This window comes from Gossypium arboreum, chromosome 10 (genome assembly GCF_025698485.1).
Source record: "Gossypium arboreum isolate Shixiya-1 chromosome 10, ASM2569848v2, whole genome shotgun sequence".
NCBI classification, from domain to species: Eukaryota; Viridiplantae; Streptophyta; class Magnoliopsida; order Malvales; family Malvaceae; genus Gossypium; species Gossypium arboreum.
In genome coordinates, this window is record NC_069079.1 from 79530180 (window position 1) to 79553568 (window position 23389).

Here is a 23389-nt window from a genome sequence, read left to right on the forward strand (position 1 = left end):
TAAATATCACAAAATATAGAACTCCTTTTCTTGCTTTGTTTATTTTATTTTTAAATAGACTTATTAATATTTAATTTGATATCTTATTCAGTCTCTGATTCAATTTCTACTATTTTTGGTGATTTTTCAAAATCACATCACTGCTACTATCCTAAACAGTTTTATTGTCAATTCACTCTTTCACACTTTCTTTGTATTAATCTCATTTTAACATACATATCACGAATCATTTTCACCACATTTCATACATCACAAGTATAGGCCCATGATCACAAGGTCACCATAAAATCATCCTCATGTATAACTTACTTGTTTATAACCTCATCACATCCGTGTCACTTAATGAACACATCATTCACATAATCAAGTTCCTGCACTTATTCATCACAAAACTCACAATGCAATACATAGAGAGTCTCCCGTTGAACACTTCGGATCAATCCTTGATACTTGGTGGTTTCAGCACATAGCTCCACCCATCATATAGTTCAGCTCTCTTGTACACATGGTGAACACTCAGTACCACCCATGTGACCAAGATAATTTATCTCGTAGCTCTCTTGTCTACATGGTGTCCTTCACCTGGAACCACGCATGCGACCTAGATACATATATCCCGTAGCTCTCTTGTCTACATGGTGTACATATTGTATCACCCATGTGACCTAGCTACATCATAATGTCTTGTAGCTCTCTTGTACACATGAGTGCACTCAGCACCATACATGTGACCTAGCTACATACTATCTCATATCATCCAATCTTTCAGAAGGTTCAACAGGTATTTCTCTCTTTTCCAACAATTTCACCAATCAAGTAATTATCCACAAATATATTTCCAATATTATTATAAAATATCATAATACAAGTAATATTGATGTATTACTTACATATAAACTTACATCTCATTTAATATCAACATAATAACATTAAATTACACATTGTCTTATTAAAAATCATATGAACTTACAATTTCCCATAATATCCATAATCATAGAAATCACATTTATGTATGATAATTCAATGCACTTCATGTACCATAGACATATTTTTAAATCAATTCATAAACTTGGCACCATAATCATTTAATTTAATATAATTCAATTAATTCACTAAATTTAACTTTCAAATATAAATTACACATTATTCTTGTATTATTATCATACCAACTTACATACTTTCAACACCTCGAAATCATAATGAATATATCAATTTTACATTGAAACATGCATAAATTAATGCTTATTATACATATGAACTTACCTCGATACTAAAACGACCAATTTACCAACTTTCCCAATTTTTTATTTTTCTCTCATTCTAGGTTCAAATCTCATTTTTCGGGATCTAAAACATCATATTTTACTTATCTAATTAATGTACGGTTCAAAATAGTCCTTAACTCAAACTTTGGCAAAATTACAATTTTGCCCCTAAACTTTTACATATTTACACTTTTGCTCCTAGGCTGGAAAATCAAACTTCATCCCTTATTATTATGTTTTATGACATGCTGATCACTTTTCCCTTCTATGGCAACATCAAATTCTCACTCTAACATATACTTATGACTATTAGGTATTTTTACCGATTAAGCCCTTTTACTCGTTTTCACTCAAAACCGAGTAGCACAAGTTGTCTAACATAATTTAAAACCTCATATTCTATTATAAACCAGCAAAATAAACACATTTCACCTATGGGTATTTTTCCAAATATGAACCCTAGCTTAAATTATTGCTAGAATAAGCTTAATCAAATTACCGGGATTCTAAAAACGTAAAGAACTTAAAAAATGGGGTTAGAACGAACTTACTATTGAGCTTGGAAAGCTTGAAAACCCTAGCCATGGCTTCCCCCATGCTAATTTCGGCCTCCATGAGAAAGATGAGTCAATTTTGGCTTTATTTTCCCTTTTTATTTCTTTTAATTACCAAATGACCAAAATGCCCTTCCTTACTAAACTTTCAAAAATTCCATCTATGTCCAATTTTTGTCCATCACTTAGAAATTGGTAAAATTTCTATTTAAGACCTCCTAATTAATATTTCAAAGCAATTTCATACTAGAAACTTCTAGAATGTAAGTTTTGCAACTTATTCAATTTAGTCCCTAACTTCAAATTGAGCACTTTATGCATAGAATTTCTTCACGAAATTTTCACAAAATCATGCAATCATATCATAGACCTCAAAATAATCATAAAATAATTATTTCTATCTCGAATTTTGTGGTCCCGAAACCTCTGTTCCAACTAGACCCAATTTTGGGCTATTACACACAGAGTTTAACAACCTCACTAAAGATTCATGCAAATCACTCAAGGTGTTTAATGACATCAATAAAAACACTCATTAGTCAATATGAAAAGTTATTACCATAGGCTTGCTTGAAAATCAAATCTCCTCCACTATATATTGAGTTGATACTTCAATCAAAAAGGTCTTTTAGAGGGTTGTAACGTGTCTTTGGTTAGGGGTGTGGTCACAAGCTCAAAGAAGATGTTAGAATCGAGATTGAATTGAAAAATTACCTAGCTAGAAAAATAACTAGTCATCAGTTGAATACAAGTGAGCTTCTTTTCAGAATATGGAATTAACACTCAAGCTCAAAAATGACGAATTACTACTAATATGTATTGAAGTAAATTTTTTTTAGAACAAGTCAAATACATAGAATAACAAAACATAGCTAAGCAATTAGTTCAAATCAAATCTCAACAAAAAATAGGGATCAAATTAGGGGATTTCAACAATAATAGGTTATGGGTTAATATTAAGGGTAAATCAATTAATGGTTTGTTTGGCTCAAAGGGGTTCACTAAGGGTTAATTATGAAGGTAGGCTATTGTGGAGTAAGTGGGTTAAACCTAAGTTCCTTTATCATCTTGACATATCAAATCAAATGGTGTGGTCTTGACATGCATAATCAAGCAAGTTCTAGAATAACAAATAAAAACTGACGCACTCATAATGAAAGTTAGCATGAAAGGAATAAAATATGCTCTAAAGGCTCAAGATCTCACAAAAAATATGGCTTTTTGATGTTCAAATAATACCTAAACTTAGGGAAACAACCTAAAAGTTTTTAATTCTTCAAAAATCAACTTATTATGCTTGATTCCCTAATGTCCTAAAGTTTAAACAATCAATGCATAAATACCTATGTTTTAATTTAAGATATATCATTAAAAATCATAAATTAATCAAAATTCATTCTAATAGTGATATGAGTGATTCACGTGAGAATAAGACAAAATTCAGGGATTCCTAATGATGATATAAAAGACCCCCTTACACTTAAGATGTACATTGCCCTCAATGTACAAAGAAAGATATATTGATAAAGATAGATTTATAATCATAAGAGAGGGAGAGAAGTGAAACTTTTTGAATGATGAATGAACTCCTTAAATTAGAGTCATAGAGAATAATCGGCCAAGGCAATGATGAGAGTGGAGGAGTATACTCAGGTGGTGGCAGAGGTTCATTAGTCCATAAGTCCTACACCGTTGGAGTTTTTAGTTCCTGTTTGATGATGAGCTTTGGAGTTCTTTATTACTGTGATAAAATCAAGAACTCTTTAGGAAATATAATGAAGCATATTTACTCGTAATGAAATAGCCAAAAAAAAATTGTAAAAACTCAAGCTAAAATAGTATTATTAGGAAATAAAAAGTAATTTCAAAATAAAAAGATAAAGCTGAAATAGATAATAGTTGTTTATAGCCCGTCTGCCTTCGTTTTAGCCTGTGCATTTCGTGGTTTTCAAAATTGGGTGCATTGGTGTACACGGCCATGTTACACGGCTGTGTCAACCTTCGATCACTTCTCCCACGCTCGTGTATGTAGGCACACGCCCGTGTTATTGTGACAATGTCGTCCACGGGGCTGGGCACGGGTGTGCTTAACGCCTGTGCTAAATTGAAAGTTTGCCCACAGTTTCAAAACATGGGCGTGTCGCACGGGTCGTGGCAATTTATCGCATCCCGTGTTGGGGAAAAAATTTTCCCTGTTTTCACACGGTCGCAGCGCATGGTCGTGTTTCATCCCATGGTATGTGCACTGCCAATGGTACACCCGTGTGCCTAGCCATGTGGTTTTGAAAATTTTGTGTTTAGTGACTCAGTTAGTGTATTTAATGTTAAAGACTAAAATTTAAAGAAGTTAGCATTGTTAGTGCTCAGGGTGCCTCCTGAGAAGCGCTTGTTTATAGTCTAAGCTTGACTTTACGTTGTGGGTGTATTTAGGTAACTTCATGGAGCCGTAGCTCCTCTTTATCATCTTTGAAATTCTCACCGTTATACTTTTTGAGATGATGTCCATTTACCTTAAAAGTGCCTTGTGATGGATGACTTACCATTACTGTACCATATGGAAATACAGTTTGAACTACAAAAGGACCTGACCACCGTGATTTAAGCTTTCCAGGAAACAATTTGAGCCTCGAGTTATATTACAGGACAAGATCTCCAATTTCAAACTGCCTTCATTGCTTCAAACGGGAGTCGTGGTGGCGCTTCATCACTTCCTTATATAGGCGCGAATTTTCATATGCATTGGCTCGCCCCTCATCTAACTCGTTTAACTGCATCAACCTATTTTCACCTGCAATTTTGGGGTCAAGGTTTAGAAATTTTATAGCCCAGAATGCCTTGTGTTCCAACTCAAACGGTAGGTGACAACTTTTCCCATAAACAAGTCTGTAAGGTGATGTTCCTATGGGAGTCTTAAAAGCACTTCTATAAGCCCATAAAGCATCATCTACTTTCATCGCCCAATCCTTCCTGTTCAATTCTACTTCTTTTCTAGGATACGTTTAAGCTCTCGGTTCACTACTTCGACTTGGCCACTAGTTTGAGGGTGATAAGGGGTAGCTGTTCTGTGATGAACTCCGTATTTCTTGAGGGTCTTGTCAAATTGGGCGTTGCAAAAATGAGTATCCCTATCACTGATAATTGCTCTAGGTGTACCAAATCGAGAGAAAAGTTTTTTCAGGAACCGTACTACTACTCTAGCATAATTAGTAGGTAAAGCTTGGGCTTCTACCCATTTTGACATATAATCAACAGCTACTAAGATGTATTTGTTCCCGAATGAACTAGGGAATGGACCTATGAAGTCGATACCCCAAATGTCAAATATTTCACATGAGAGCATATATGTCTGAGGCATTTCATCACATTTGGATATATTACCTATCCTTTGACATTTGTCGCAAGAAGTAACATACCTGTTGGTGTCTTTGAATAGAGTGGGCCAATAAAAACCTGATTCGAGGACTTTATGTGTAGTCTTATTTCCACTGTAATGTCCTCCAGCCGGTCCTGAGTGGCAATGTTCCAAGATTTTCAATGCTTCTTTCCTTGTGATGCATCTCCTAATTATTTGATCTGCACATTTACGGAAAAGAAAAGGGTCTTTCCAGAAGTAGTTTTTCACATCAGTGAAGAATCGCTTCTTTTTCTGATGTGTCAACCCTTTTGGGATAATGTTAGCGGCTAAAAAATTTGCAATGTATACAAACCAAGGTACCTCAGAATCAGATATAGCAAAAAATTGTTCTTCAGGGAATGAATCATTTATTTCAATGTCATCTGATTCTTTGGTACTTGAGTTTTCAAGCCTGGAGAGATGGTCAACCCAAGATTTTCATCTCCTTTCTTATCCTTAATTTCCAAGTCAAATTCCTGCAATAATAAGATCCATCGAATAAGTCAAGGTTTTGTATCAGTTTTAGTCAAAAGGCGGAATGATCAGTATAAATGACAACTTTAGACAATATTAAATATGGCCTAAATTTATCAAATGCAAAAACCACAGCTAGCAGCTCTTTCTCCATGGCGGTGTAGTTTTCTTGTACGGCTGTCAAAGTTCTGCTAGCATAATAGATAGGTTGAAAATATTTCTCTCTTCGTTGTCCCAAAACATCACCTACTGCAAAATCACTCGCATCACACATTAGTTCAAAAGGTGCATTCTAATCAGGTGCAATTATAATTGGAGCTTTAGTCAGTTTATCCTTTAAAGTATTAAATGCTTCTAAACACTCCTGATCAAAATTAAAAGGCACATCTTTTTCTAGTAATTTAGTCAAAGGCTTAGCTATTTTAGAAAAATATTTAATAAATCTTCTATAAAACCCAGCATGTCCTAAGAAGCTCCTAATAGCCTTAACCAAATTAGTGGGTGATTTTCAATGGTTTCAATTTTCGATTTATCAACCTCAATCCCTTTACTAGAAATTTTATGTCCTAACGCAATACCTTCTTGAACCATAAAGTAACATTTTTCCCAGTTAAGCACAAGGTTTGTTTCCTCACATCTTATTAACACTCGTTTTAAACTTTTTAGGATAAGATGGAAAGAGTTATCGAAAATGAAAAAATCATCCATAAATACCTTCATGACGTCTTCTACGAGTTCGTCAAAAATGACCATCATGCAACGCTGAAAAGTAGAAGGAACATTACATAATCCAAAAGGCATTCTACAATAAGCAAACATACCGTATAGACATGTAAATGTCGTCTTTTCTTGATCTTCAAGAGTTATTGGGATTTGGAAATAGCCAGACAGTCCATCTAAAAAGCAGTAGTACATGTGTCCTGACAATGTTTCCAACATTTGGTCAATGAATGGAAGGGGAAAGTGGCCTTTTCTCGTGGCATCATTTAGCTTCCTATAATCAATGCACACTCTCCAACCTGTGACTGTCCTTGTTGGGATTAATTCATTTTTCTCATTGGCTACAACAGTCATGCCTCCTTTCTTAGGAACAACCTGCACTGGACTCACCCAAGAACTGTCAGAAATAGGATAAATAATTCCAGCATCTAGGAGTTTAATTACCTCAGCTTTAACAACTTCCTTCATGTTGGGGTTCAATCGTCTTTGGGCTTGCACGCATGGTTTATATTCATCTTCCATTAAAATTTTATGGGTGCAAAAAGAAAGGTTGATCCCTTTAATGTCGAAATTTTCCAAGCTATGGCCCTTTTATGCTCTCTCAAAAATTGGAGTAATGCCTCTTTCTACTTGGGTTGCAAGTTGGATGCAATAATTACCAGTAATGTGGAATTATTTCCAAGGAATGTATATTCCAAGTGATTCGACAATTGTTGAAGTTCTAGTTTGGGAGGTTCGTCAATAGAGGGTTTTTGCTTAAGTTTATCTTTTACCTTAATTCCCTTATATTATGCTAGTTTTGGGGAGGTTTCATTGGAGTTTAGTTCAGGTCCTATTTTAGAATCATCATCCATCCCCTCTCTTTGGGCGAGACACTGTTCCATCGTGTCCTTGTGTACGATTTCTTGAAAAGAATCTTGAGTAGCATGATCAATGTAACACCCCGAACCCGAGACCATCGCCGGTGTCGGACACGAGGGGTTAACAAGCCAAGTTCACTTGTTTTGCCCATCCATTTGACATTTCCAGTCAGGCTGGAAAACTGCATCACTGTCGCCTTAAAAATCATATCTCGAGTTTCAAAACTCAGAAACTGGTTTTGTAAATTTTCCCTGAATTTAGACTCATATATCCATCCATGGATTTATTTCTAGAATTTTTGGTCGGGCCAATTGGTACAGTTTATTAGTTAAAGTCACCCATGTTACAGGGATCGACTGCTCTGACCTTCGCGCGGTATAACTTGAATATCTCTCTGTACAGGGCTTTAATGCTGGTGCCGTTTGTTTCTAATGAAACTAGACTCAAAATGGAATCTGTACATATAAGTTATGTCTCCTAATTCTTTTTGGATAATTTATAGTAAATTTTTAAAGTTGCGACAGGGAACCCAGAAACCGTTCTGGCCCTGTCTCACCATAGCTTTAATATCTCTTAACATGTAACTCCTATGACCATTTCGTTTCTTCCATATGAAAATAGACTCATCAAGGTTCATTTACATAGCTTATTCACTATTTAATTCCATTCCTACGAATTTTGGTGATTTTTCACATTCACGTCACTGCAGCTGGCAGCATCTGTTTTTAAGGTAGGTCTTACCTATTTGGTAGTCCCATGAACCAACTAGTCTTGCCATACATAGGTTCATATATGATCATTTTAACCATGCCAATGGCTGATCATGTGACCAACATTCCCATTTCCAGTCCATAGCCACATCATGACACCAAATATATACATACAAACCACAAATAGTCTAAGTTCATGCTTCCTTTTTCGAGCCATTTTCGCATGGCCGTACATATATACATCACAACATATTTAACCAACAAGGGGTAGTCCTATACGTGCCATCTCAAGTTCAACCAAAAATTTATACCAAAATGGAGGCTTGTTAGTGTGGATGACTTCGACTTCAACGATCCCAAATCCGATTGCTTGAGCGAAATCTAGAAAACGAGAGCCAAAGCAGCGGGTAAGCATTTTATGCTTAGTAAGTCTCAAGGAATATAATCAACTCTAATTACAGCAATACATTCACATAGCCAAATGCATCATTTCATTAATACACATTCTTACTTCACACTTCATCATTATATAATTTCACAAAGTATCAATCAATTAAATAACTGAAATTCATTAGTCGATTGAGCGAATGTTGCTCAAACATGTTGACTTTCAATGCACATATAAACGTACCTCATTCTTTGGGCTTTTCGAGTGTACTCATTGAATTTATTACAGCAACCAACACTCACCTCCAGCCCAAGATTCTTGAATATAACCGGATATAACCATGTGCACAAATGCCTTTGGGTCTTAGCCGGATAGAATGTCTCGCACGAATGCCTTGGTCTTAGCCGGATGTAGCCACTAGCACAATTGCCTTGGTCTTAACCGGATATAATTTCCAGCATAATTGTCTTGAGATTTAGCCCTGATATCATTCAATTTCCCATGAACACATACATCAATTATCATTGGACATACATAATTCATTTTCGTTACTAAGGCTCAAACGCAATTATAGTCACAAGCATATTAGCCTTGGGACTTAGCCCGGTAGAATTCAAATACTCATGCACACATAATCAATAATCAATACACATCCATACTTTATTTCACATAATTCAAGTAGGGTCACTTCTTGAGGACTTACCTCGGATGTTGTCGAACGGCTTTTTCGGCTATTCGATCACTTTCTCCTTCCCTTGTCCAATTGTGGCCTTCTAAGCTCTTGAGCTAATTCAAACAAATTCAATTTATTAAAACCTCATTGTGCTAGCTTATGGCGAATATGACAAGGAGTTTAAATGGTCATATGGCCACCCTTTAGCTTGAATACACAATGGTCATGCACATTTTATACTACATCAAGCAATTCAATACAATTTATTCGAGCATCAAGGAAATGCTAAGGCCTTCAATAGGCTACCCAAGGCGAATATTCATGTACATGTTGAGGTCAATTTTGCACTAATACCTCACAAAAACAGCATGCAATTACTAATTAATGCTTTGCACATTGTGGCCCAAAACTTATAATATAGCATCAAGCACTTATATGTGTGCTAGGCGAATTGTGCTTGCAATTTCACAAGCATTCTTCCACATCTTCTTCTTTAAACCAATATATTCATCACTTAGTTCATAACCAAAACATCATGTGCAAACATATATATACATATATGAGCATGGCGAATTTCAAGGTGTCCATAGCCATCCAAAACACAAATTTTAACTAACATGCAAGAAGCATGAACCATGCTCATGAATGCATCATGGCGAATATGACAATCATGCCCTTTTCAACTTCAATCATGGTTAAACAAAAAGAAAACTCAAAATCTTACTCAAGAGTAGACAATCCATCATTGCATGCATCATCATCAAGCTTCACACTTAGCATGCAATGGCTTTATCACCATAACAACTTTGGCCAAATGCCATTTCCATGGCATAACAAAGATTTGAGCCATGGCTAACATGCACATCAAATTAGCAACCAAAACATGCATGAAACTCCCAACACAACCTCATACATACCTTACTCTTGTTGCAAGTTTAGCCAAATTTCCTTCTAGATCTCTTCTAAACAAAGAAAATGAAGCAAAAATCCTTCCTTCTTCCTTAGTATTTTCGGCCAAAGAAGAAAAATAGGTGAACAAAATTTTTTTCTTTGCTTCTCTTTCACTCACGGCAAAGGGGGGAAGGATGAGCAAATTTTGATTTTTTGTTTCTCTTCCTACATGCTTAATTTTTTATCATTTATCACATCATGCATTAACAAAACATGTCATAACATGTTTTCCTTGCCCATATTCCCTTGTCATGGCCGCCACTATACCATCTTTGGGGAAATTTGACATGCAAATCCTTATTTTTGCATGCATGCTCAACTAGTCATCACACATTTCCCCATCATACTTTCAAAGTTTACTACTAGGTCCTTTCTAGTGAAATTCACATTTATAATTCTAAATTGAAACATCAAAATGTCATACACAATTTAACACATATCATAGGCATCAAAATAAATTTTTAATTATTTTTATGCCTCAGTTTTGTGGTCCCGAAACCACATTCCGACTAGGGTCAATTTTGGGCTGTCACAATCAATAGAGTCGATAAAATAACATGAGTCATCCTGTTCCCTAGAAAATCTCATGACATCATAAATTTTAAAAATAATCTCTTTGTCACCTACTCTAAGTACCAATTTACCATCACCCAATCAATTACATCTCTAGCAGTGGTTAAAAATGGCCGACCTAAAATTGAAGGCACCTCAACATCCTTATCCATGTCAAGCACAACGAAATCAGCAGGAAATATAAATTTACCTACTTTTACAAGTACGTCCTCTATAATTACCCTAGGATATTTAACAGATCTATCAGCTAATTGAATACTCATCCTAGTAGGTTTAGGTTCCCCAAGACCAAGTTGTTTAAACATTTTATATGGAATCAAATTAATGCTGGCGCATAAATCAGCTAATGCTTTATCAACATTCAAAATACCAATTAAACTAGGAATAGTAAAACTTCCTGGGTCTTTCAGTTTGGTTGGCAGTTTGTTTTGGAGTATGGCTGAGCAGTCTTCATTAAGCTCCACTCTAGATAAGTCTTCAAACTTCTTTTTGTCTGTTAGAAGCTCCTTTAAGAATCTTGCATATGTAGGCATCTGCAATATAGCTTCAACAAAAGGTAAGTAAATATGCAATTGTTTAAAAAGTTCAAGAAATTTACTGAGTTTTTCTTCAACTTTGCTGGGTATGGGATTGGTGGTTTATATTCTCTTGGCATTAAGTTGTCATTGTTTTCGGGTTCGACCTCCTTTCTGTCAGCTTCTTGTGGTGGCTTATTTTCAGATTCAACAACACTTTCTCACTCCTTAGTGCAATTGCTTTCACGTGCTCTTTTGGGTTGGGTTCAGTGTTACTTGGCAGGCTACCTTGTGGTCGTTCGAAAATCAACTTGGCGAGCAATCCAATCTGAGTTTCGAGCCCCTAGATTGATGCTTGTTGATTTTTTTAGTGCCGTTTCGGTATTCTGAAAATGAATTTCTGACACCGAGATAAATTTCGTTAGCATCTCCTCAAGGTTCGGCTTTTTCTCCTATTTGATACGATGGTTCTTTGAAAGCCGGGGGGTGGTGGTCTCTGATTTCCTTGGCCTCCCCATGAAAAATTTGGGTGGTTCCTCCAACCTGCATTGTAAGTATTGCTATAAGGATTGTTTTGAGATCGAGTATTGTTACCCATGTAATTTAACTGCTCGTTCTCCATGTTGTGGCCATAAGATGGGTATTCTGAATTGCTTGATCCACCTCCACTTGCTTCGCATTGCATTACTGGGTGAACCTGTGAAGAACTAAGAAAACCATCAATTTTCTTATTCAAGAGTTCTACCTAATTAGAGAGCAATCGATGTTATAAACGTCAGCTGTTTTCGTTGGCTTTGTCCTCGTGACTTGCCACTGATAGTTATTCAGTGACATCTCCTCTATAAATTCATAAGCATCTTTAGGTGTCTTATTATTGATGGTTCTTGTGACAGCCCAAAATTGACCCTAGTCGGGAAGTGGTTTCGGGACCGCTAAACCGAGTCACCGAAATGTTCTAACGTAATATTTATTGTCTAGAATATGTGAATATGAATGTGTGAAAAATTGAATGTTTGGATTTTGTTAATTGTAAGTGAATTTTATCAAATAGGACTTATGTGAGAAAATTTAAAAATGTGCTAGGCAAATGTAAGGTGGCCTATTAATACATGTGGGAAAATGGTTGTCCTTGCATGTCAAATAACCCCCTTTCCTAAGGTGAGTGGCTGGCCATGACAAGATTATGGGCAAAGGAAACATGTTTCCAACATGTTTTGCTAGTGGTGTATGTAGGAAGCCATAAAATAAAAACTAGCATTAAAGAAATGAAAAAAAAAATGAGCATGGATGCCCCCCATTGTGCCGTAGCTAGAGAGAAAGAAAAGAAAAAAAAAAGGTTTTGTTCATTCATTGTTCATTCTTTTGGTTGTTCTTGAAAAAAAAAAAGAGTGAAAGGAAGGAAGATTACCTAGGTCAATTCGGCAAGTATCTTTGGCTACTAGGAGGTAAGCATTGAATTTGTTGATTTGGTTTTGTAATATGCTAAGTTGAATGGTGGATGCACTCTTGGTAAGGTCAAGGAAGTTGAGATTTCTTATGTGTGTCTAGGCAAAATGCCAAATGATTAAGTGTTGGAGATAGGAGCTTACTTAGAATGATAAATTCTTCTCCTATGATTATTTTTCTTGCATGTTAAATGGCTCCTACTTAGCCATGCAAAAATTTGTAATTTGTATGGATGATTGGAGCATTCGGCTAGGTATAAAGGAAGGGATTTTGGTTGTTTCATCTAAGTATGGATGATGAATGTGCTATGGAAAGAAATTGGTCTTCCTATGAATATGATTCGTGAATGTTTATATTAGTAAAATAATTTATGTTCAAACACTTGAGGATTCGGCATTGTCCATGACTATTGTGTTTAGGATGTGATTTTGAATATTTCGAATATTGGAAAGTAATAATAGGTGTGATCGGTCATGGGAATTTGAGATGTTGTACATTAGAATTGAAAATACTTGAGACTAGATTACCTTAATAGTGATAATACATTCGGCCTTGATGCATTAATTGAATGTTGGCTAAGGTTTTGATATTTTGAACAAGGATAGTTGTGAATGGAGTGAAAACCATTAAATTATACACATAAGTATCCAGCAAGAAATTTAACTACTAAATGTATTTATACTAGGAGATCAAGACATCAAAGGGAGAATCAAACAAAGGCAAAACAAAGATAATCGAGTAGTCGATTGGAAATCGTTTCATCCAATAAGGTAAGTCATTAAGCATATATTTGATATTGCTTAAATGATTGTAAAAATCTATGCAATTGTGTTTAATGGGATGATATATATATATAAATGAAATGTATGTGTATGGAGTGATGACATTTGTTGAATGTAAAAGAAATAGTGAAATGTGCGAAAGTTGCTTTCGGCACTAAGTGTCTTGAACAATACGTGTGTGCGGTGGCGAGATTGGCACTAAGTGTGCATGCTGAAAATATATGGCACTAAGTGTGCATGCTGGAAATATATGGCACTAAGTGTGCATGCTGGAAATATCTGACCTTGGGTGTGCGAGCTCAAGGGTATGGCACTAAGTGTACGGGTTTAAAATTGTACAGCACTAAGTGTGCGAGTTTGATTATATAGCACTAAGTGTGCGAGTTGAATACATATAGCACTAAGTGTGCGGATTCACTATATGCTCTTGCATTACAATTGGCACTGAGTGTGCGACATCATCGAGCTAATCCCGGACAGCGGATCGGGTAAGTACCTTGAGCTCATGACGAATAGAAAATACGTTCATGCTTGGGGTTAGTGTGTGATGATTGAAATTGTATGATTATGGTGGAAATGAGTTAGTGTGTGAAAATGCCTCAAATATCTTATTGTATAGAATATGAAATGTGGATGTATGACTTGGTATGAGATTGAACCGAAAGGTCCGAGGATTTATGGTATAGTTTCAATATGGATGAGTACCTAGCCTCGTTTATTGTTCATGTTGTGATAACTTTATCAATGGATGATTGTTGAATGCTTATAACTTACTGAGTTATAAACTCACTCGGTGTTTTCTTGTCACCCATTTTAGGTCTCTTGGACTCGTATTGTTGCGTGCTCGGAACCGTCGTTGAAGTCATCACACCGGCTGGAAATCTTGTGGTATTGTCTTCGTTGTTGAAGAACATTTGGCATGTATAGGCTATTATGTTTTGTTGAACTGTGGGTTGTAAACTTTAAGCCATGTGAAAATGGCCTATGTGGTCGTCGAGTGGGATGCTAGAACCTATAGCCACAAGTCTTAGAAACTTTAATTTTGATAAGGTGGCCATGATTTGTGTCATGTATGATGGATGATTAAGGCCAAGGAAAGATTCATGAAATTGGCATAGTCTACTGCAGTAACTGTTGCGGACAGCAGCAGTGAGATGAGATTGAAAAATCACTAAAAATAGTAGAAGTAGAATTAAATAGTGAGTAAATTATGAAATTGAACCTTGATGAATCTATTTTTATATGGATGAAACGAAACGACCATATGAGCAGTATACTGAGAGATATTAAAGTTCTCGTGTGACAGGGCCAGAACGGTTTCTGGGTCCCCTATCCCGACTTTGAAAATTTACCATAAATTATACAGAAACAATTAGAAGTCATGCCTTATATTCATAGATTCCCCTTTGAGTCTAGTTTCATTAGAAACAAACGTCATGAGCATTAGAGCTCTGTACGAGATGATATTCAAGTTGTAACGCGCGATGGTCAGTGTAGTCGACCCCTGTAACATGGGTGACTTTGACTAATAAACTGTACCAATTGGCCTGACCAAAAATTCTAGAAATAAATACATGGATGGATATATGAGTCTAAATTCAGGGAAAATTTACGTAATCAGTTTCCGAGTTTTAGAACTCGAGATATGATTTTTAAGGCGGCAGTGACGCAGTTTTCCAGCCTGTCTGGAAAGGCCAAATTGGTTGGTACTTTGAGAGGATTTGGCCCGTTAACCCCTCGTGTCCGACATCGGCGACGGTCACGGGTTCGGGGTGTTACAATTTTATTGGTATCAGAGCTATGGTTTAGTCGGTTCTAGGACTACCATAGAGCGTGTGAGTCTAGCTATACATGCCAAATTGTTAGTGCTTAAAATGTGATGACTTGACGGTTGAAATTTTCGTTGTGATTAGCAAATGGAACCCGGGTAGAGAGACCCTTGGCGGATGACGTTGAAGGTGTAGCAGCTGCTCCCGCAAAGGGACACCGCTGTTGAGCCTCAGATCATCCGCGAATAATCAAAATGAAGGGCGAAACAAGCCTTCTTCACCATGATGAATGAGTGGGTCGTGCAATATGCCCGAACCAACCCGGCTGTCCAACCATTCCCGAATTTAAATACTCCACCCCAAGAGCCCGCAATGCCTCCGATTCATGATCCTGTAAGGTGAGTAAACCACCGTGGACTTGATTAGGAAGCGTGGGGCCGAGGAGTTCAAGGCCATAGTTCTTGATGATGCCGAAAAGGCCGAGTTACGCTCGATAACACCATTCGAGTGTTAGATGAATCACGCACACCGATGAATGTCTTAAGTGTGCTATATCCTTGTTGCGAGACTCACTTACTATTGGTGGAGGACTTTAATTTCCATAGTCCCAAACGAACGAGTTACTTGGGATTTCTTTCAATCGAATTTCAAAGAAATACATTAGTCAACAGTTCATCGATCGAAGCGCAAGGAATTCTTGGAACTCAAGCAAGGCCGTATGACAAGATGTCTGAATATGAACATGAGTTAAGTAAGACTCAGTCGGTATGCCCGGGAGTGTGTGGCTGATGAGGTTGCTATGTGCAAAGAATTTGAAGAAGGATTGAATGAAGAGTTAAAGTTACTAGTGGGAATTTTGGAGATAAAGGAGTTCGTGACACTAGTCGAACGAGCACGCAAGGCGGAAGAACTTGGGAAGGAGAAGAAGAAGGCTGAATTTGAAGCAAGAGATTACCGTAAAAGATCAACGAGTAAAGCTCCGTTCTCGACCAGTAAAGAAATTCGGGGAGGACACTAGTAAATCGAGGGTGATCAAGGGAATTTCCATCGAGCCCGACCATCGACGGACCCCGAGCTACTCGGTAGCTAGTGTGGGCAATAATCGTCAAGAGAAACCTGAATGCCCCAATGTGGAAGACGACACCTAGGTGAATGTTGGGGTAAGTCATTAATAGGGCTCATTACATGATGTGGTTGAAGGACCACTTCATTAGAGATTGCACGAGCTAGATGAGGAGAATAAGATGCAAGGTGCAAGATCTAGTGGGGCAACGGCTAGAGGTAGACCCCGAGGATTTCGAAGGTAGGGGTGGTAATCGAGAGGAGCCACCGATACGGTTGTTCGATCCGAGACCCGTGCTCTGCTAGAGCATATGCCATCCAGCATACGAGAGGAGGCATCCTCCCCGATGTTATCACCGGTACTTTTACTCTCTTTGATACTAGTGTGATTACATTGATTGACCCGCTCTACTCATTCATATGTATGTGAAACTTTAGCATCCAAGAAGACTCTACTGTTGAGTCTCATCGACTTCGTAATTCAGTGTCAAACCCTTTGGGTCAATACGTACTCGTTGATAAAGTGTGCAAGAGATGCCCCCTAATAATTCGAGAATCCTGTTTTTCGGCCGATCTGATGCTTCTACCATTTGATGAATTCGATGTTATTCTTGGTATGGATTGGTGATCAGTACATGATGCAATGGTGGATCGCAAAGGAAGACCATTGATTTGCGGAGTGCAAATAATGAGGTAGTCCGAGTCGAGTCTACTGATTTAAAAAGAGTGCCAGCAATAGTATCTTCTATGACCGCTCGGAGGTACATGAAAAAGGGGTGTGAAACATACCTTGCGTATGTGTTTGAAAGTAAAGAGACGGAAAGGAAACTCGAATCGGTACAAGTGGTTTGTGAGTATTCAGATGTTTTTCCTGAGGAGTTACCGGGATTGCCACCGGTTCGAGAAGTGGAATTGACATCAAGTTGCACGGGTACTACACCGATCTCAATAGCCCGTATCGTATGGCATTAATGAAATTAAAGGAATTGAAGGTTCAATTGCAAGAGTTGACGGATAGAGGTTTCGCTCCGAGTTTTTTCTCCATGGGCGCACCAAGATTGTTTGTGAAAAGAAGGACGGAACCATGAGGTTGTGCATCGACTATCGTCAACTCAATAAAGTGACAATAAAGAATAAATATCCGTTGCCATGAATTGACGATTTGTTTGATCAATTAAAGGGAGCCTCAGTGTTCTCAAAAATAGATTTGAGGTCGGGGTACTATCGGTTGAGGGTCCGAGAATCGGACGTACCAAAACCGCTTTTAGAGCGAGGTACGGTCACTACGAATTCTTGGTGATGCCGTTTGGGCTCACTAATGCCCCTGCGGTATTTATGGATTTAATGAATAGAATTTTCAGGCCATACTTGGATCGGTTCGTAGTTGTATTTATCGATGACATTTTGGTCTATTCGAGATGAAACCGAACATCTTTGAACACCGAGGCTAGTGTTGTAAATTTTACAAGATAAGCGATTATCATAAAGTTCATAAATGTGAATTTTGGTTGAGAGAGGTTAGCTTTTTGGGGCACGTGGTGTCCGCGATCGGTGTCGGGTGGACCCGAACAAAATTTCGCCATAGTCGATTGGAAACCTCAAGGAATGTTACCGAAGTTAGGAGCTTTTGGGGCTTGCGGATACTATCGACGATCTGTGAAAGGTTTTTCGATGATAGCTGCGCCAATGACGTAACTACTCCAAAAAATGTTAAGTACGAGTGGTCGAAACGCTGTCAAGAAAGTTTCGATCGACTAAAAACCTGTTTAACCGAGGCCCCGATTACTAGTACAGTAGGAGTCCGGTAAAGAGTTCGCATATCTGATGGCGCATCCTTGCTTAGGTTAGGTTGTGTGTTGATGCAAGAAGGTCGAGTTGTGGCTTACGCGTCGAGACAACTAAAGCCGCATGAGAGAAACTATCCGACCCATGACCTTGAACTAGCAGCCATAGTGTTCGCCTTGAAGATATGGTGGCATTACTTGTTTGGAGAAAGGTGTCACATTTATTCGGACCACAAGAGTCTAAAATATTTGATGACTCAGAGAGATTTAAACCTGCGACAAAGACGTCGGCTTGAGTTGTTGAAAGACTATGAACTCATCATTGATTATCACCCGGGAAAGGCCAACGTGGTGGCCGATGCTTTAAGTCACAAGGCACTGTTTGCTTTGAGAGCGATGGATGCTCATCTATCCGTTTCACCCGATGGGGTGCTAGTAGTCGAATTAGAGACCAAACCGTTATTGATTCAACAAGTACTTGAATCTCAGAAGGTCGACGCCGAATTGGTCGCTAAGCGAGCCGAATGTGTTTCGAAGGAGGAATTAGAATTTCAGATTGACGACCATGATTGCTTGATGTTCAAGGGTCGATTATGTATTCCAAGGAATTCGGAACTTGTTTCGATGATTTTGAACGAGGCTCACAGTAGTCGAATGTCAATCCACCCGGGTAGTACTAAAATGTACAATGACCTGAAACGTCGGTTTTGGTGGCATGGTATGAAACGAGACATCTCTGACATTGTTTCGAGATGTTTAATATGTCAACAAGTGAAAGCGGAGCATCAAGTGCCATCGGGATTACTTGACCGATCACGATACCCGAGTGGAAATGAGATCGAGTCACCATGGACTTTGTATCCGGACCGCCATTGTCGACAAGTAAGAAGGATGCGATCTGGGTCATTGTTGATAGACCGACCAAGTCGCTCATTTTATTCTGTCCGCACGGATTTTTCGCTTGATAAATTGGCGAATTATCGTCTCCCAAATTATTCGATTGCATGGGGTGCCTATTTCTATCGTGTCGGATAGAGACCCAAGATTTACATCGCGATTTTGGAAGAAATTGCAAGAGGCTTTGGGTACCAAGCTGTATTTTAGCATCGCTTTTCACCCCAAACCGATGGTCAATCCGAACGGATAATTCAAATACTCGAGGATATGTTGAAATGTTGCATCCTTGAGTTTAGTGGTTCATGGGAACGGTATTTACCTTTGGTTGAATTCACTTACAACTATAGCTTTCAATCAAGTATTAAGATGGCGCCTTACGAGGCTTTATACTGGTCGTAAATGCCGTACCCCATTATTCGGGTGAACTTCTTGAAGGTAAAATCTTGAGGTTGATTTGATTAAGGATGCCGAGCGAAAGTTCGATAATTCATGAAAGTTTGAAAGTCGCCGGATCGCCAAAAGTCATATGCGGACTTGAGAAGAAAAGACATTGAATATCAGGTTGGAGACAAGGTATTTCTCAAAGTCTCACCCTGGAAGAAGGTGCTTAGATTTGGCCGTAAGGGCAAATTGAGTCCGAGGTTCATCGGTCCGTATAAAGTATCCGAACGAGTTGGGCGATGGCGTCCGATTAATGTTACCCCGAGCTTGAAAAGATTCTAACGTTTTCCATGTCTCGATGCTTCGACGATATAGGTCTGACCCGACACACGTAATTACTCCATCTGAGGTCGAGGTTCAGCCTAATTTGAGTTATGAAGAAGAGCCGGTTCGCATTCTGATGCGCGAAGTAAAAGAGTTGTGCAATAAGAAAATCCCATTAGTGAAGGTGTGTGGCATAAACACGGAATTGAAGAAGCCACTTGGGAACTTGAGGACTCTATGAGAGAGCGACACCCGAGCCTATTTACCGGTAAGATTTTCGGGACGAAAATTTCTTAAGTGGGGGAGAGTTGTGACAGCCCAAAATTGACCCTAGTCGGGAAGTGGTTTCGGGACCGCTAAACTGAGTCACCGAAATGTTCTAACGTAATATTTATTGTCTAGAATATGTGAATATGAATGTGTGAAAAATTGAATGTTTGGATTTTGTTAATTGTAAGTGAATTTTATCAAATAGGACTTATGTGAGAAAATTTAAAAATGTGCTAGGCAAATGTAAGGTGGCCTATTAATACATGTGGGAAAATGGTTGTCCTTGCATGTCAAATAACCCCCTTTCCTAAGGTGAGTGGCCGGCCATGACAAGATTATGGGCAAAGGAAACATGTTTCCAACATGTTTTGCTAGTGGTGTATGTAGGAAGCCATAAAATAAAAACTAGCATTAAAGAAATGAAAAAAAAGAGCATGGATGCCCCCATTGTGCAGTAGCTAGAGAGAAAGAAAAGAAAAAAAAGGTTTTGTTCATTCATTGTTCATTCTTTTGGTTGTTCTTGAAAAAAAAAAAAGTGAAAGGAAGGAAGATTACCTAGGTCAATTCGGCAAGTATCTTTGGCTACTAGGAGGTAAGCATTGAATTTGTTGATTTGGTTTTGTAATATGCTAAGTTGAATGGTGGATGCACTCTTGGTAAGGTCAAGGAAGTTGAGATTTCTTATGTGTGTCTAGGCAAAATGCCAAATGATTAAGTGTTGGAGATAGGAGCTTACTTAGAATGATAAATTCTTCTCCTATGATTATTTTTCTTGCATGTTAAATGGCTCCTACTTAGCCATGCAAAAATTTGTAATTTGTATGGATGATTGGAGCATTCGGCTAGGGTATAAAGGAAGGATTTTGGTTGTTTCATCTAAGTATGGATGATGAATGTGCTATGGAAAGAAATTGGTCTTCCTATGAATATGATTCGTGAATGTTTATATTAGTAAAATAATTTATGTTCAAACACTTGAGGATTCGGCATTGTCCATGACTATTGTGTTTAGGATGTGATTTTGAATATTTCGAATATTGGAAAGTAATAATAGGTGTGATCGGTCATGGGAATTTGAGATGTTGTACATTAGAATTGAAAATACTTGAGACTAGATTACCTTAATAGTGATAATACATTCGCCTTGATGCATTAATTGAATGTTGGCTAAGGTTTTGATATTTTGAACAAGGATAGTTGTGAATGGAGTGAAAACCATTAAATTATACACATAAGTATCCAGCAAGAAATTTAACTACTAAATGTATTTATACTAGGAGATCAAGACATCAAAAGGGGAGAATCAAACAAAGGCAAAACAAAGATAATCGAGTAGTCGATTGGAAATCGTTTCATCCAATAAGGTAAGTCATTAAGCATATATTTGATATTGCTTAAATGATTGTAAAAATCTATGCAATTGTGTTTAATGGGATGATATATATATAAATGAAATGTATGTGTATGGAGTGATGACATTTGTTGAATGTAAAAGAAATAGTGAAATGTGCAGAAAGTTGCTTTCGGCACTAAGTGTGCGGGCAATACGTGTGTACGATGACGAGATTGGCACTAAGTGTGCATGCTGAAAATATATGGCACTAAGTGTGCATGCTGGAAATATATGGCACTAAGTGTGCATGCTGGAAATATACTGACCTTGGGTGTGCGAGCTCAAGGGTATGGCACTAAGTGTGCGGGTTTAAAATTGTACAGCACTAAGTGTGCAAGTTTGATTATATAGCACTAAGTGTGCGAGTTGAATACATATAGCACTAAGTGTGCGGATTCACTATATGCTCTTGCATTACAATTGGCACTGAGTGTGCGACATCATCGAGCTAATCCCGGACAGCGGATCGGGTAAGTACCTTGAGCTCATGACGAATAGAAAATACGTTCATGCTCGGGTTTAGTGTGTGATGATTGAAATTGTATGATTATGGTGGAAATGAGTTAGTGTGTGAAAATGCCTCAAATATCTTGTTGTATAGAATATGAAATGTGGATGTATGACTTGGTATGAGATTGAACCGAAAGGTCCGAGGATTTATGGTATAGTTTCAATATGGATGAGTACCTAGCCTCGTTTATTGTTCATGTTGTGATAACTTTATCAATGGATGATTATTGAATGCTTATGACTTACTGAGTTATAAACTCACTCGGTGTTTTCTTGTCACCCATTTTAGGTCTCTTGGACTCGTATTGTTGCGTGCTCGGAACCGTCGTTGAAGTCATCACACCGCTGGAAATCTTGTGGTATTGTCTTCGTTGTTGAAGAACATTTGGCATGTATAGGCTATTATGTTTTGTTGAACTGTGGGTTGTAAACTTTAAGCCATGTGAAAATGGCCTATGTGGTCGTCGAGTGGGATGCTAGAACCTATAGCCACGAGTCTTAGAAACTTTAATTTTGATAAGGTGGCCATAATTTGTGTCATGTATGATGGATGATTAAGGCCAAGGAAAGATTCATGAAATTGGCATAGTCTCTGCAGTAACTGTTGCGGAAAGCAGCAGTGAGATGAGATTGAAAAATCACTAAAAATAGTAGAAGTAGAATTAAATAGTGAGTAAATTATGAAATTGAACCTTGATGAATCTATTTTTATATGGACGAAACGAAACGACCATATGAGCAGTATACTGAGAGATATTAAAGTTCTCGTGTGACAGGGCCAGAACGGTTTCTGGGTCCCCTGTCCCAGCTTTGAAAATTTACCATAAATTATCCAGAAACAATTAGAAGTCATGCCTTATATTCATAGATTCCCCTTTGAGTCTAGTTTCATTAGAAACAAACTTCATGAGCATTAGAGCTCTGTACGAGATGATATTCAAGTTGTAACGCGCGATGGTCAGTGTAGTCGACCCCTGTAACATGGGTGACTTTGACTAATAAACTGTACCAATTGGCCCGACCAAAAATTTTAGAAATAAATCCATGGATGGATATATGAGTCTAAATTTAGGGAAAATTTACGTAATCAGTTTCCGAGTTTTGGAACTCGAGATATGATTTTTAAGGCGACAGTGACGCAGTTTTCCAGCCTGTCTGGAAAGGCCAAATTGGTTGGTACTTTGAGAGGATTTGGCCCGTTAACCCCTTGTGTCCGACACCGGCGACGGTCACGGATTCGGGGTGTTACAGTTCTACCAGCAGCTGTGTCAACCATATATCGAGTTGAAGGGTTCAGGCCATTGTGAAATGTTTGGACCTATAGCCAGAGTGGTAACCCATGGTGAGGGCATCTTCGCAAAAGGTCCTTGTATATCTCCCATGCATCGTAAAGTGTTTGTAAATCCATCTGTACAAAAGAAGAGATATCATTACGTAATTTAGCCGTTTTAGCCGGAGAAAAATATTTTAATAAAAACTTTTTGGTCATTTGTTCCCAAGTAGTGATTGACCCCCGTGGTAACGAATTCAACCACTGTTTAACTTTGTTTCTCAACAAAAAGGGAAACCACCGAAGGCGAATGGTGTCATCAGAAACGCCATTAATTTTAAGTGTATCACATAGTTCCAAAAAGTTTGCCAAGTGAGCGTTGGGATCTTCGTCTTACAAACCATCAAACTGAACATATTGTTG

General features: G+C 37.9%; 1 non-coding gene across 1 annotated transcript; it reads left to right on the plus strand.

Moving 5' to 3' along the window:
* The first annotated feature begins 23030 nt into the window (after window positions 1-23030).
* Window positions 23031-23137, plus strand: LOC128282752 (small nucleolar RNA R71). Its single transcript, XR_008273107.1, has one exon. It is a non-coding gene; the product is annotated as a small nucleolar RNA R71 (small nucleolar RNA).
* The last annotated feature ends 252 nt before the right edge of the window (window positions 23138-23389 follow it).